The sequence below is a fragment of the Sciurus vulgaris genome (assembly GCF_902686455.1).
Source record: "Sciurus vulgaris genome assembly, chromosome: 5".
NCBI classification, from domain to species: domain Eukaryota; kingdom Metazoa; phylum Chordata; class Mammalia; order Rodentia; family Sciuridae; genus Sciurus; species Sciurus vulgaris.
Genome location: NC_136465.1, coordinates 64,916,181 through 64,931,814, shown reverse-complemented (window position 1 = coordinate 64,931,814; position 15,634 = coordinate 64,916,181). Strand labels below are relative to the sequence as shown.

The 15,634-nt window shown below is 38.8% G+C and overlaps 1 long non-coding RNA gene and 1 pseudogene across 2 annotated transcripts in view; both read right to left on the bottom strand.

The window, feature by feature from the left end:
- Positions 1 to 15,093, bottom strand: part of LOC306661357 — a 107,768-nt gene extending 92,675 nt beyond the window's left edge. The window contains exon 1 of the long non-coding RNA XR_013763860.1: positions 15,052 to 15,093. This is a non-coding gene — a long non-coding RNA (uncharacterized lncRNA). The remainder of the gene's footprint in view (positions 1 to 15,051) is intronic.
- Positions 4,947 to 8,864, bottom strand: LOC306661525 (protein O-GlcNAcase-like; annotated as a pseudogene). The gene has a single exon. The product of its transcript is annotated as a protein O-GlcNAcase-like (transcript).
- Positions 15,094 to 15,634: the final 541 nt, after the last annotated feature.

Genomic DNA, 15,634 nt, shown 5'->3' with positions numbered 1-15,634 from the left:
TTGCATTTTCCAATATTTCATTAACAGTTTCCCAATCTATGGCAAATGGCCCAAAGGAAAAGTAAGGAGTCACCTTATAAGCCGTAACATCCCCTTGACACCTATCCATTTAATAGAGCCAACATTGCCATAAGAAATTGGTGTACAAGTGGGACCCCATCTAGGCTGTTGTGTATAATTTACACTACCAATGGCCTTGGTTGTATTTAAAGCAATGCCATAGTATTCCTCTCTTTGATAATACCCATAAGAAAGATTCCAATTGGAAGCAAGCTGCACACAGGGCATGAACCATTGGTGGTTTCTGAGGTGGTTAACCAGAGGAAGAAAAGACTACCCCTTAACTTGAAGTTTAGACTAGTATTAAGTGGCTTTACAGTGGAATCAGCTGGTAGGTAAGGGATACCTAGAAGTTCTGTACTAGGAAATAATTGAGGGAAAACTTGTGTGCCATGAATGATATATCCCCAAAAGTTTGAGGAAGAGCTAACAACAGCAGGCTTACCACCATCACCATCATTTTGTGTTTCAGTTTTCTTTTTTATGGATAGTTCTTACCAAGCAGTCCAGGACCCAGATAGGTTGTTGTTGGTCCTGAGGAAAAACACAAACAGATCCTTTCCCCCAAATTAATACTGGGTCAGGTCCTTCCCAGGACCCAGTCAAGATGTCTTTCCACATTGCTTGTGGATGGCCACCAGACTTTCCACTAAAATGTCTATCAGCCGCAGTACAGCCCATAGCATCCAAATTAAAAAAAAAATTGAATAAAGCAAAGTTAAGTCTGTTCTTGGGAGGGGCTAATGCCCCTATTGTCCCTTTCTGTTTAGTTAGGTAGACTTTTAGTGTTTGATTAGCCCTTTCCACAATAGCTTGTCCTTGTGGATTGTAGGGCAATCCTGTAGAATGATAGATATTAAACTTTGAGCAAAACTGTTGAAATGAAGAAGTATACACAGGCCCACTATCTGTTTTAAATGATTTTGGCCTTCCCATAGTAGCAAAGGTTTGAAGGCAATGACTGATTACATCTTTTGTTTTTTCCCCTGTATGGGCCGTAGCAAATATATATCCTGAGTAGGTATCTACAGTTACATGTATAAATCTTAAAGTACCAAATTCAGGGATATGGGTGATGTCCATCTCTCATAGATGATTTGGAAGGAGTCCTCTAGGATTGACTCCAAAATGAGGAACAGATAAGTGAGGTCCACAGGTAGGACACTGTTTTACTATATTTCTGGCTTGTTCTTTTATAATGTTATATTTTATTTTGAGAGTAGTAGCATTGACATAAAAATCTTTATGGAAACTAATAGCTTCTTCTACAATATTAAATACATGAGGATCTCGAGTAGCTGCATCTGCAGAATTTCCTTGAGCTAAAGGCCCAGGTAAGCCTGAATGTGCTCTGATATGGCCTATATATAAAGGTTCTTTGCGAGCCCACAGAAGAGTTTGTACTTGATAAAAGCATTGTTGTAAGGTAGATTGAGGACCAATGGGTCCAGCTGTCTCAAGCCGTGGCACAAGCTGGGCAATATAGAGACTGTCAGTATAAATATTTAAAGGTTCCTCAGGAAATGTTTGTAAGGCAGTTATTATTGCTTCTAGTTCAGTTTTTTGAGCAGACTTATGAGAAGTAATAATAGTCTGTACTTTATCAGAAGCTACTGTAGCTGTACCAGAGGAGGAGCCATCCATAATGATTGTTTTTGCCACTGGGATAGGTTGAGCCTTAGCAACCTTAGGGAAAATAACAGGATGTCTTTTAAAGAAGCTGACAATAGGTGAACTTGGCAAGTGACTATCAAATGTGACCATGGTGGAACAATAGACAATTGCCCAATCTTCATTATTGTTAACTAGTATTTCAATCTCTTTTGCCATATACGGGACAATAACTGTCTGAGGATGAACTCCAAAAACTTAAAGGGATGTCTTAAGTCCTAATGCAACTAGATTTGTCACCATCACAGGATATGGGGAAACAACATTTTTGGGGGACACTGGTAAATGGATCCATATCAGGGGTCCAGTTTGCCACAATAGACCTGTAGGTATATATTCAGAATCTAATACTATGAGATTAAAAGGCAAGGATAGATCAACTCTATCACTATGAGCATTTTCTAAAGCTTGTTCTACTAACTTGAAGGCTTTTCTACCTTTAGGAGTTAAATTTCTGGGGGATGTAGGGTCTGAATCTCCCTGGAGAATATCAAACAAAGGCTTAAATTGACCAGTGATTCCCAAATTTTGTCTTATCCAATTCATATCACCTAATAATTTTTGGAAATCATATAGAGAGAGTCTTAAGCTTTTCCATGGCTAATTGAATTTTTTGTGGCCTAACACAGGTATCTAATATTTGATGTCCTAGAAAGGTAATAGGGCTGTGGGTTTGCACCTTTTCTGGGGCCACATGTAATCCCCATATTCCTAGGGTTTTAATAATATTGTCAAATACCCTTAATGAAGTCTCCTGTTCCCTATGAGCCAAAAGAATATCATCCATATAATGGAGACAATAAAGTTCTTTATAATTTTGTCTAATCTGTGATATAGCCTGGCCAACATATATTTGACACATAGTGGGACTATTTGCCATTCCCTGGGGAAGGACCACCCATTGGTATCTAGTATTAGGCCCTTCATTATTTAAAGAAGGAATGGAGAAGGCAAATCAGGAGCTATCCTTGGGATGAACAGGAATGGAAAAGAAACAATCTTTTATGTCTATAGAGATGATATGATAATGTTTTGGAATAGCAGCTAATGAGGGGAGACCCAGTTGCACCGGTCCCATAACCTGCATACTGGAATTTATGGCTCTCAGATCTTGCAAGAGTTGCCATTTCCCAGACTTCTTTTTTATGACAAAAATGGGTGTATTCCAAGGGGAAGTGGAAGAAATGATATGGTTTTCCTTTAATTGTTGACTAACTATTTCCTGGGCCACCTCTATCTTTTCTTTATAAAGGGGCCACTGGGGGACACAGTTAGGATTATTGGGTTTCCATGTTATCTTTAATGGTTCAGTGGCCCCCAATTTGGCCCATGAAGAGCAGCGGCTATTACTTGTCCTGTTATGACTGCATCATTGATATCCCCACAGACCTTTATATAGGTACTTAAATCTTTATTTTTCCATAGTCTTATAGTTTCTTTACAACATCTATTTGCTTGCTCATAAGCTAATTGTTTTATTAAGGGCATTGCTTGTTCTGAATCTCCAAATACTCTAGCAGCAATTTGGATTAATCTATCAACAAAATCTGGAAATGGTTTGTTAATTCCCTGAATCACCTTGGACAACTGTCCCTGCAAGTCTCCTGTCCCTTGAATTAATTTTCAGGCTTTAGTGGCAGCAGCAGCAATTTGTGCATACACCCCAGGATCTTAAATAATCTGCTGTTGAATACCTTCATAGTTTCCTTCTCCTGTTAGCATTTCTACATTTTTTTTGGGAAAGCCTGCAGCAGCATTACAGCATGTTGTTTCTAATGAGGCTTCCTGCCATGCAGTTTTCCACACTAGGTACTGCCTCTCTGATAGTACAGCTTTACATAGTCTTTTCCAATCTCCTGGCACTAGATTTAGCCCCAATACTGATTCCAACATACTAATTGTAAATGGGGCCTGTGGACTGTACATAGCCACTGCTTCCTTAAAATTTTTTACTGTTTTGAAATCTAGAGGTTGGTGGAATCTTTGTCTATTTTGGTCATCTAGCACAGGGAAGAATTGTGGGACTGCTGAGGTTTCCTTAATGGGGGTTTATTTTCCCTGTGGTGAAGAACCCATCTGATTTATAGCATGAGCTAACTCCTCCCAAGGGTATGCTGGGGGATATAGGGGACAGGCTGCTGCCTCCAGGAAGGGATTGGTTTTCCTTCCTGACATAATTGGTGGGGGTGACCATGTCCCTGATGCTCTTTCTAATTCCTCCCCGGTAAACCCCTCCTCCTGTTTTTCCTCTTTTTGAGAAGTTACACTTAGTCGTTCCTTTATCTCTTCCAAACACATATTTCTTTCTTCTACTAAAGTTTTTATCCTGCCTTTCTCAGAAGTTAGACATTCCTTAATGAGCTGCCACATGGGAAAAGTACCTCTAGGTAATGGGGATTCTTTTCTGCTTTGATAAGATCCTCTTTATGATGTTCCCATTGTGGAATATTTAGGACTCCCTCTTCCAAAGACCAAGGACTAACCTTGGCAAGTGTGGTTACATATGCTGCTACAGTAGATTGTTTTACGATCTACTTTTAAGCACATCTTGTATGATTCCTATCATTTGATTTTTTGACACTTGTGACCCCATTCTGGAGTTATGTGACCTCCTTTACCGGGGTTATGTGGCCTCCCTTTACTGGGGCTATGTGGCCTCTCCTTTATACACTCTGGCCAGAGATTTCCGGGAGGCTATCCTACAGTTTTCCTATAGCTTACCTTAAGTTACTTACCTGGGAGGATGCAGAAGGAGAAAGAAGTTCCCCGTACGGGCCACCACTTGTTCTGTCCAGCAGAACCGGCGCGGAGAAAGGAGACATCACTAATCTTAATAGTTTGATGAGATTTATTGCGTCCTCCCTGTTTCTCTGTCTCCTTTGTTCTCACTCTATCTTCCTTCTTCTTCTCTCTCCCTCTCTTCTCCCCCAGGCTCCTAGCTTATTAGCCAATTATAGCAAAGCTTTCTCTCACGCAGGAGAGCATGCAGAGGAATGCCAGCATAAGACTATATAAGTCACGAGCTGTCCACGTGCAGCATGATATTAGATAGCCAATCCTTGAGCCTGGCATTAACATGTCGTAAGTCTCCAAGGAACTAGTTACAGCAAACCAGGTTTTTAGGTACTTCCTTATTTTGGTAGCCAGTGCCCTTTGGCTCGCTGCCAGGCGCCATCTTGTCCAAGATGGCCCTCAACATCTTAACTTCACCTCAGTCCTCAAAAATGCAAACTTGTTTTCAGCTTGCCAACATTTTATCAGTTAGGAAAAGTTCTACCCTAAGAACAAAGAGGCATCCTTCCTTCCTTCTCACCCACTGGGCACACACTTGGGCCTCCACTGGAAGACACTAGATACCACTACATGCAATGCTTTAAGACTCATTCAAAGCCCACACTAGTGGAGATCTATGAAGGCAAATCTGTTTCAAGTTTCCTTCTTTGTCCCTCTCCCCTCATTCAGCTCAAAGTTAAATAGCTGATGCAAAACTGCAGGGAAGCAAGATAACAAAATACTGTTATGAATCTATGGAGAAGTCAGCCAGCCATGATGAAAAAAATGAATCCTGCAGAGATTACCTGACAGCCTCATGCACAGAACCCTTAAAAACACCAATTCCAAATTAAAATATATGACGCTTTCAGAACCTGTGATTAAAGGAAAAACAGGGATAGCCATAAATCATTGGTTAAAGTGTGCTCATTCTTTTCTTTTAAAAATTAGATAAAATCATGCAAGAATTAAAGACTGATTTAAATCAGTAGTAACAGGTCTTCAGATAAAAGGACAACTGATCTAAGGAAAAAACCATTCAGTCTCCTTATCCTATTTGACAGATGTCAAAACTAACATTTCATATGATGATCTGTTATTGAGGTTAATTTCCAGAAGTGACTGCATTTTGCAACAGATCTAAAAAGTTAGGCTCTCATACCCAAAAAGTTATGACCTAGCCCTAGGTGGGAGGCACTTTAAAACTTATTATGGGAAAAAAAGGACAAAAAGGAAAAATCCACCTTCTGTTGATTTGCTAATTCAAAGTGCCATCCTGCAACACCTTTTCATTTTGAAAAAGAAAACAAAAATTACCAAAACAGTAAACAAAAAGGATAGTCAAGTTACACCTAGTTTATAATACAAAGAAATTTACAAGTTTGTCAATTTTAGGCTTTTACCACAAACAAATGCACATTTGTCCCTACAAAGTACAACATGCCTGAACCAATAGTTACTATAGGAGATAATTGGCCATAGCTTTACAAAAAGCAGAAAAATTGCTCAAAATTGAAATCATTTATTCATCTTAAACTAACACCACAACCATCCCACCTGAAAATCAACCCTGAAGCCTCTGAAACCCACTAAAGTCTTTCCCAACTCTGCATGTCTCCAAAGAATGAGACATTTCATTCAATAAACCAAGGAGGATGCCAGAAGTGATTTTGATTACTGTTAGGTGAGAAATGCAACACCGGATACAGAAAAATAGTGCTGACTACATTTATTGAAGACCCTCCCTATAAGCACACCTAAGAAGTCTTGGCACCTAACCCAAGACACAAGACCCAGATGAGGGGCCCCACATCTGTTTCATACAGAATTTGTAGCAGTATACTATCTTTTTCCAACCAGTAAGGAGTCTGAAACTGTGATGGGTGAATGTTACAAAGTTGTCTTTGTTTTCAATTCAAATTGACTGATATGTTGCTGCTCCAGATGCAGAACTGTATGAAGGCCCCAACCACCAACCCCAAGGTGGAGTTAAGAGACTTTTGGATAGTTCACGGTGCCAACAGTGTCACAGGCTCTGACCAAATATAACCACATCCTTTGGAAATCCTCCTATTTTTGCAACTTCGAAACAGCCTAACTTGCTGTAAAATTCCAGAATTCTTTTATCATCTGGTCTCACTTCACAGAAAGCCCCCTGGGAGCCATTAGCCTTCAGTGAAGACAGGAGGCAAGCATCACACTCTTGGCTACACTTGGGTCAGTTACCTTTTTGTGAATATCCATATTTATCAGAGAAGGGAAGTTGGTGAGGAAAGTTTCTGGCAACACTTCCTGTTCTTCATGGAAACTCAGCATTATTTTCTCAGCCTCTGAGAGTTCTTTGTCACCATTTGGCTTTGTGTACTTCTCCTGCATGAAGGGAATCCAGGAAATTTTACATTTTTTAATGAAGGGGGTCACATTGACAGTGCCCAAGGTGTAACCACATATACCATCTTCATCTTCTAGGACAAAACAGTAATCCAGGCTGAGGGAAAGTGGCCCTCCTACTAACTTGTTTCCAATAAGGTCAGGTTGACTTTGAAAAGGTAAACCCACTCCATCATCATACATTTCTCTGCAAATCTTGTACACGAAAGCCTCATCTTTAGGAAAATATGGTCTGATAGTATAAACTTTGGAGGTAGGAGTTAGTGGGGGTGGTTGGAAAAATAGATCATTTGCCCCATTAGTTGGCAGCAAATGCTGGAACTCTCCTGCTAGACCACCTCTAAAGGCCCAGGGTTCTTAGTCTCCAATTAAAAACTGTGCTGAAGAATGACTACGACACCCTAACCACTGTACAAAAGACTTCACCATAGACATTATACTCTTGATATCCTACATGTCATAAAGGATTGTCCTGTTGGCACAATTGGAAAGCCGGGTAAACATTCCCATCACTAGTCCGCACATCTCTTCAAACTTGGCTGCTTGAGACCGCCATTCTTTGATTTTTTCAGAGTCTTCACCTTTGCAATTGACACTGACTACACTGCTATTTGCTCAAAGCCACTGGAATTCCCGTAACATTTGTGCTCCTTTGGGTCCATGCTCATAAGGTAGGTAGAACAGATCAGCAAGTGACTGTGAATCCTCTAGAGTCACTGGTTCTGCAGTGTACAAAGGCTTTTCATTTGAACCTGGCACAAATTGCTCCTTATTTGTCTGTTCATCCATCTGCATAGGGGCAATATCACTAATACAGTCTTTTTGCATAGACATCTCTGGGGATTTTGATTCAGCTATGCTTTCTTTATCAGTGTCTATTGGTTTCAATTCCTCTGCCATTTTAGCTTCAATGATTTCAGTTAGTATTTGATTGTCATACTTGTGCTCTGTTTCTTCTTGTTTTTCTACTACCATGTCCATGGGGTCCTCATCTGGCTGTTTGTTTTCTTCCTTGGTCAGAGGTGTAGGCTCACCACCCAGAGCTGCTCCCTGACTCGTAATGGGCTCCTGATAAACTGTTGTAACTACTGTTGTGGCTTTTAAAGAAGGAGCTGCAACTAAGGGAGCCCCATCAACTACATTTGCTTTAGCTCCACTGTGTGCAACTTGCCTACTGCTGTACTGATGTGGTACACTGAACTCCTGCAATCATTCTGTTAAAGCTAGCTTTAGAGCGATCTGAGGACTATAGAGTACATCATTTCAATATCTTCATCGCTGCCTTCATTTTCTAACTTTATCTGGATTGATACAGTACTGTCTTCACTGTCAGTCATCACTACATCTTTTCTCACTCCATTCATGTTTGATTTGTACCAGGTAGCAAGGGTGTGGATAGTGACATAGTTAGCTTCGAATTCACAATTTGGATTAGTCAGGACTCCTTTTAACCGTGGAATGAGTTCTGTAGATCTTCCTTTGTATGGGCCCAGAAATAACCTCTTCTGATCATAATCATTAGCGTGATCGTTATACCAGATTACTGGAGCATCCAAACTGAGAAACCAGCTTCCTCCACTGAATACATCTCTCTCCAAAACATCCTATGTTTGTAGTCATCTTTTGGGGCATACAAGTATGTATTTAATTCCCATTTCTGGAGCCTTCTAAAGAGTTCTTTTCTCTGTTCCATAACCCAAGGTCTTCCATAAAAACCTTCCACCACGCCACACAAGAACCTCCCTTCGGCTGCCCGGGTCACTGCTGCTCTCCCAGCCCTGGTTGGGTTGTCTTCCCCAGGGGCTGTAACTGCCCCCGGCTCCAACCGTGAGCCCACTGAAGCGGCAGGGTTGGAATTGAGTTCATTCTCCCGCTCCTCCAGCATGTCCTGGCTCTCCTTCTGCACCATCCTCCTGCCACCGGCCGCCTCCACCTCTGCGGGTCCTCTTCAGCCTCCGTCCTTTGGGCCACGGGCCTGGAACCCTAGAAAGGGCCTAGGGTCCAAGCCTCTAATTTTTTAATGTAGGCACTCAGTGCTAATTTTTCCTCTTTGAATTCTTTCATATTGTCCCCAGAGATTTTGATATGTTGTATCTCTGATCTTGTTCTTTTCTAAGAATTTCTTGATTTCTGTTCTCATTTCTTCTTTGATCCATAATGGGGGGTGGTAAGGAACTTTGGATTGTGCAGAGGGGAGTGAGGGGAGGGGAGAAGTTGTGGGGATGGGAAGGACAGTGGAATGAGACAGACATCATTACCCTGGATACATGTATGATTACACTACCAGTGTGACTCTGCACCATGTTCAGCCAGAGGAAGGAGAAGTTGTGCTTTATTTGTGTACAGTGTGTCAAATGCATTCTAATGTCATGTATAGAGCAAATTAAAAAACTTAGAGTATTGTTCAATCTACTTGTATTTATAAGGTTTCTATTATTCTTGCTATTGTTTTGTCGCTCATTTCAATAAGATCTGATAGGATACATGGGATTATATAATTTTTTTTTTGCATTTTATAAGATTCACCTTATGACCTCAAATATGATCCAGTTTTGAAAAAGTTCTATGTGTAGCTGAGAAGAGGTAAATTCAGCCCTATGGGGTGGACTATCCTGTAGATGCCTGCTAGGACCATTTGATCTATTGTGTTATTTTGGTTGGTGATATCTTTATTAATTTTTATGTTTTCATGAACTATTGGCAATAAGGATGTATTGAAATCACCCAAAATTATTGTGTTTGGGTCTATGTGGAATTTAATATCATGGAGTATTTTTTCTCATGTAATTGGGTACACTGACATTTGGAGAATAAATGTTTACTATCATTATACCTTCTTGTTGTTTTTTTCCCTTTACTAGGACCTGGTGGCCTTCTTTGTCTCTTTGATTGATTTTTCCTGAAATCTGCTTTGTCAGATATGAGAATAGTTACTTCTGCTGATTTTCATGGTCTATATGCATGGGACATATTTTTGCCATCCTTTTCCCTTCAGCCTGTTGATGTCTTTGCCTGAGTCTCTTGTAAACAGCATGTAGTTAGATCTTGTTTTTTTTGGTCCCATTTGAATAATCTGTGTCTTTTAATTGTGCATTTGAGAACATTAGTATTCAGGGCATTAGTATGAATATGTGTTTGTGGTTTCCTGCCATTTTGTTTTTTAAAAAATTATTATTTTTATTCATTCTGTTTAGATATATGTGGCATTAGAGAGCTTTTTGTTTTTTTGCTATATTTTATCATGTCTTGATTATCACTTAGTGAATTAGTCTTCCATGGAACTTCCTCTGTTTGAGAACTTTGGGAATTATGTTTTAGTTCCTTTGTGTGAAATTCATATTTGAGTGTCCTTTTAATGCTGGTTTGGTGCTCATTAATTCTTTTGGTTTATTCTTGTCATGGAAAGTTTTTATTTTCCCCTCAAAATTGAAACTGAGCTTTTGTAGATTACTATACCTTTGTTAGCAGTTGTTTTCTTTTAGAGCTTGGAATATATCATTCCAGGTGCTCCTTAATTTTAGGGTCTCTACTGAGAAATCAGGAGTGAGCCTTATTGATTTGCTTCTAGATGTGACCTGATATTTCTCATTTGCAGCTTTTATTATTCTATCCTTATTTTCTATGTTAGGCATTTTGATTATGATATGTCTTGGCAAGCCTCTCACTTGAACATGTCTATTTTGGGTTCTATGGGCCTTCTGTGTGTGGATGTTTACCTCATTTCTTATATGGGAAAAGTTTTCTGTAACTATCTTATTGAAAATGTTCTTTATGCCTAATTTGTATCTCCATGTTCTCTTTCAAATGATTCTTAGGTTTGATTTTAGTGTTGTCCCAGAGTTCTTATATATTCTCATCATATTCTATAATTTTCTCCTTTTATTGCATTCTGTACACTGAAGATCAATTTCTGTCTTCAGGGGGCTGAGTTTCTATTTTCCGTGCATTCTAGTCTGTAAGCCATGCCTTCAAGTAATTTTTACATTTAATTGATTGTGACTTTCATTTCTAGGAGTTCTGCTTGCTTTCTTTTCACTATTTCTATTTCTTTATTAAAGCGGTCTTTCATCTGTGATTGCTCTCTAATTTTGTCTTTAGATTTTTTTTAGTTCATCGAATATCTTAATAAATTGTTTTTTTTTTTTTTAATAATCTTCCTGTGAGCTTTCTTCTATCTCAGTATCAGTGGGATCCACTGGTGGATTTTGCGGGGAAATTTGCTTGCTATTTCCTCATGTTTTCAGAGGTTTGGGACTTGTACATCAATTGAGGTGGATACCCCTACTTCTTTTTTTGCACTTGTTCTTTTGTGTGTAAATATCTTATTTGTTCTATGACTTCTCTCTGTTTTTGATATGTGAATAGATGACAAGGGTGAGACATGAGGTCCCTCTATGATTGTTTCTCCATGGGTCCTTGTTGTTGGTCTAGGACTTTTGCCTCCTTACTTCTTTGGTTCAGAATAATGTCGGGGCTCAGGTGGAATAGATTATGTTGAAGCGAGATTCATAGTTGCTTGGTTGAGATGTGTTTTTCAGCTGCAGGATATGTACTCTTTGATCTTGAAGTGTCCCAAGCTCTTTCTGGCCACTCTTAAAGGGAGTGGGGAGCCAGGAGTGGCTCTAGTGTCAGAAACAAAGGTATAGCTTTTTGTTAAGTGTCCAGTGTCTATTTTGTTATCTCTAATACTATTTGCCATCTATATAGGAATGGTGGGGTCAGCATTTAACAAAAGTTCTAACAAAAACAATGTTAACTGGATTATAAATTGAACTGCAGAGATCTACTATATTGTCTAGTGTATTAATGATTACCCCAATTTGAATGGGGTAGGAATTACATAGTCTAATTGCTAGTTTTGCTTTTTGTCTCTTCTATTCTTTTATTAAAATATAGGTGAATATCGAGTGATATTAATTTATGTGTGGAGGAAAGTATACTGTCCTTTGGTTGGGTTTAGTTAAGTAGCAGTCTCTAATCTGTGAACTTGTAGTATCCCTGTAGTTTTTCAGGACCTCACAGAATGGGGTGAAATAAACGATAGTAACAACATTGCAAACAATACACAGCATTAAAGTAAATAGCAATTTCCTACTATGACATCTTCAACATTAATTACCACCAAAAACAGGATTGGTAGGTTCAGCAATTTTCAACAGTAAAAACAATAACCACGAACTACATCTAGCTTTAAAGCAAACAGGAGGTGTCAACTATATCATCCACAGTAGTAATAATTCTATCAGCCTTAATGTTGTTGGAAAGAGTCAGTTAGTTCTGAAAGATGGTGAAAATACAGTTATTTAGGTGACAAGAAAATGTGTTAGGAACTTAGAAAAGTTTAAAATTTCAAAAGACAGCCAGAGATTGCAGAAGAGATGTGCCAGGTAATTTTTATACAGAATAAGCAAAATATTGGGAGAGAGGGATTGAGAACCATAGAATTTGTCCTTTAGAAAGAGAAGAGAGAAAAATAAACAGGAGAAATAAACAAATGAAATTAATACAAAGTCAAACCAAAATATACAATCCAAAAAACCTAACTCCTCAAAAGACAATGCAATGAAAAAATAACTACATTTAAAAAGGTTGAAAGCGAGAGAAAAGGAAGCAAATAGGTGTGTGTATTTATGTTTCTGAACCTAGTGGCACAGCCAGAATTCACATGCATATGTGCATGTTCGTGCACACGGAATGAAAAAAATAAAAAATAAAAACCTCAAATTTTAATGATGAATGAATGAACTGTCTCCACAGAAGTGGTCCAAATAGTTAACCAGACTGGTTATATCCAATAGACTGTCTATATCCCATAGACTTTCTTTCCAATTGTTCTTGAGTTATGTACTGATAGAGTTGTTGTTGTGACTAATCTGACTTTGTGGTTCAGATGCTTTTGGAGCTTTTTGGAATTTGTGGGAGGAATTTTAGAAAGTTTAGTGATGCAAGCTGGAAAAACTTTAGAATTTTGTAAGTGGAACTTAATGGGTAATTCTGATAGGAGTTCAGAAGATAAGAATGCCAATAGTACTGTGAAAAATGAAGACTGGGCTTTTAAGTTCTCCGAGCAGGAGAACTCTATTGGAAATTGGACTCGAGGTCATTTATGTTATGGTTAAGAAGTTATCTACATTTTGCCCATGTCCCGAGACTTTTGTTAGGCTGAATTTAAAGATGATGGACTTACTAATCTGGTAGAAGAAATTTCTAGGCCACATACTATTCAGGTGCTGTCATGGATATTGCTGGCAGCTTTTAACCAACTTTATTGTGATAATCAGGAGCAGAAAGCAGAGTAAAACTGGGGATAAGGAATGTGTGGTTGTTAAATACATTGTAGCCACTAAAGAAATGCTAGAGACTTTACCCAGAAACAATAGGAGAAGTGACTTGAGGGCATTTCAAGAATTAGCAAGACCACATCCATCTCAGGCTCAAGGGTGTAAAAGAAAAAAAATCCCTTTGAGAATAGGCACTGGGGCACCTCACTTATACAGGGGGGCCTTAGAAGTTGTTTTATCCCACTTAGTTGCCCAGGCACTCAGAGAATGCAGAATCCAGTGTCCCTAAAGGCTTGGCTACTGTGTGAGATGGCAACATGTGGTGTTGCAGGATTATACTATGCTGGAATTTGGGGACCATGGGATCCTCCAACCAAGATTTCTGTGAAATATCCTCTCCGACCTCCTTGCAACTACCATTTCCCATGTCCTAGGACAAGCCATTTACAAATTGCACATAGTTTCTAATCTGAGAACAAGCCTAAAAAGGAAAAGTAAAAAATGGAATCTTTATGGTTAATTAAGAGATGACTCCTAATGAAAGAATTGAGATTGCAGTTTGATCCTGCATATGGAAATGCTGTGACTATAACATTTCATTTTAGCTTTTTCTAGCTGTTTTCCAAATGCAAATATTTGGGACTGTTGATCACTGTACCTAATATGCCCCTAGGAAGAAAGTGAATCTGGTATGGCAGCAGGAGTCGATTCTGTAAGAGCCCCTTGTAAAATAAGTTTGAATCTGACTCTGGAATCTCCCTCCTTCTGCATTTTTTTTTTTTTTTTTGGTGTTGCAATAATCCTTTTCCAATAAGCATGTATTTGGTCTTGTTGGTCACTGGCCCTAAGAATGTGGTCATTTAAAAATTTTTTATTTTATTTTTTAATTTGTTGTAATTAATTATATATGAGTAGAGTGCATTTTGTCACATTGTGCACAAATGGAGCACAACTTCTTCCTTTGGCCGAACATGATGTAGGGTCACACCAGAAGTGTAATCATACATGTATATAGGGTAATAATGTACATCTCATTCCACTGTCCTTCCCATCCTCACACCCCTCCCTTCACTTACCTCTGCATAATCCAAAATTGCTTCATTCCCACCCCCCTCATTGTGGATTAGCATCCACTTATCAGAGAAAACATTCACCCTTTGATTTTTTGAGTTGAGTTTGGCTTTAAAAATTTTGTTTTCAAAAATTTATTTTTATTGTAAACAAATGGGATACATGTTGTTTCTGTACATGCAGTAAAGGCATACCATTTGTGTAATCATACATTTACATAGAGTAATAGTTTTTGATTCATTCTGTTATTTTTTCCTTCCCCAACACCACGCCCACTCCTCTTTTCCCTCTATACAGTCCCTCCTTCCTCCATTCTTGCCCTCCTCATACCCCCTATTATGTGTCATCATCCACTTATCAGGGAGATCATTTGTCCTTTGGTTTTTTTGAGATTGGTTTATCTAACTTAGCATGATATTCTTCAATTTCATCCATTTGCCTGCAAAAGCCATAATTTTATCATTCTTTATGGCTGAGTAATATTCCAGTGTGTGTGTATATATATATATACATATACAAACCACAGTTTCTTTATCCATTCATCAATTGAAGGACATCTAGGTTGGTTCCACAATCTGACTATTGTGAATTGAGCAGTTATGAACATTGATGTGGCTGAATCTCTGGAGTATGCAATTTTAAGTCCTTTGGGTATAGGCCAAGGAGTGGGATAGCTGGATCAAATGGTGGTTCCATTCCAAGCTTTCTGAGCAATCTCCACACTCCTTTCCAGAATGGTTGCACTAATTTGCAGCCCCATCAGCAATGTATGAGTGTACCTTTTCCCCCACATCCTCTTCAACACCTATTGTTGCTTGTATTCTTGATAATCGCCATTCTAATTGGGGTGAGATGCAATCTTAGGGTAGTTTTAATTTGCATTTCTCTTATTACTAGAGATGTTGAACATTTTTTCATATATCTGTTGATTCCTTTTAGATCTTCTGTGAAGTGTCTGTTCATTTACTTAGCCCATTTGTTGATTGGATTATTTGTATTCTTGGTGTAGAGATTTTTTTCCTAGTTTTTTTTTTTTTAATTGTAAACAAATGGGATACATGTTGTTTCTCTGTTTGTACATGGCATAAAGGCATACCATTTGTGTAATCATAAATTTACACAGGGTAATGTTGTTTGATTCATTCTGTTATTTTTTCCCTTCCCCCACCCCTCCCACTCCTCTTTTCCCTCTATACAGTCCTTCCTTCCTCCATTCTTGCCCCCCTCCCTAACCTTAACTCTAACCCTAACACTAACCCCTCCCACCCCCCATTATGTGTCATCATCCACTTATTAGTGATATCATTCATCCTTTGGTTTTTTGAGATTGGCTTATCTCACTTAGCATGATATTCTCCAATTTCATCCATTTGCCTGCAAATGCCATA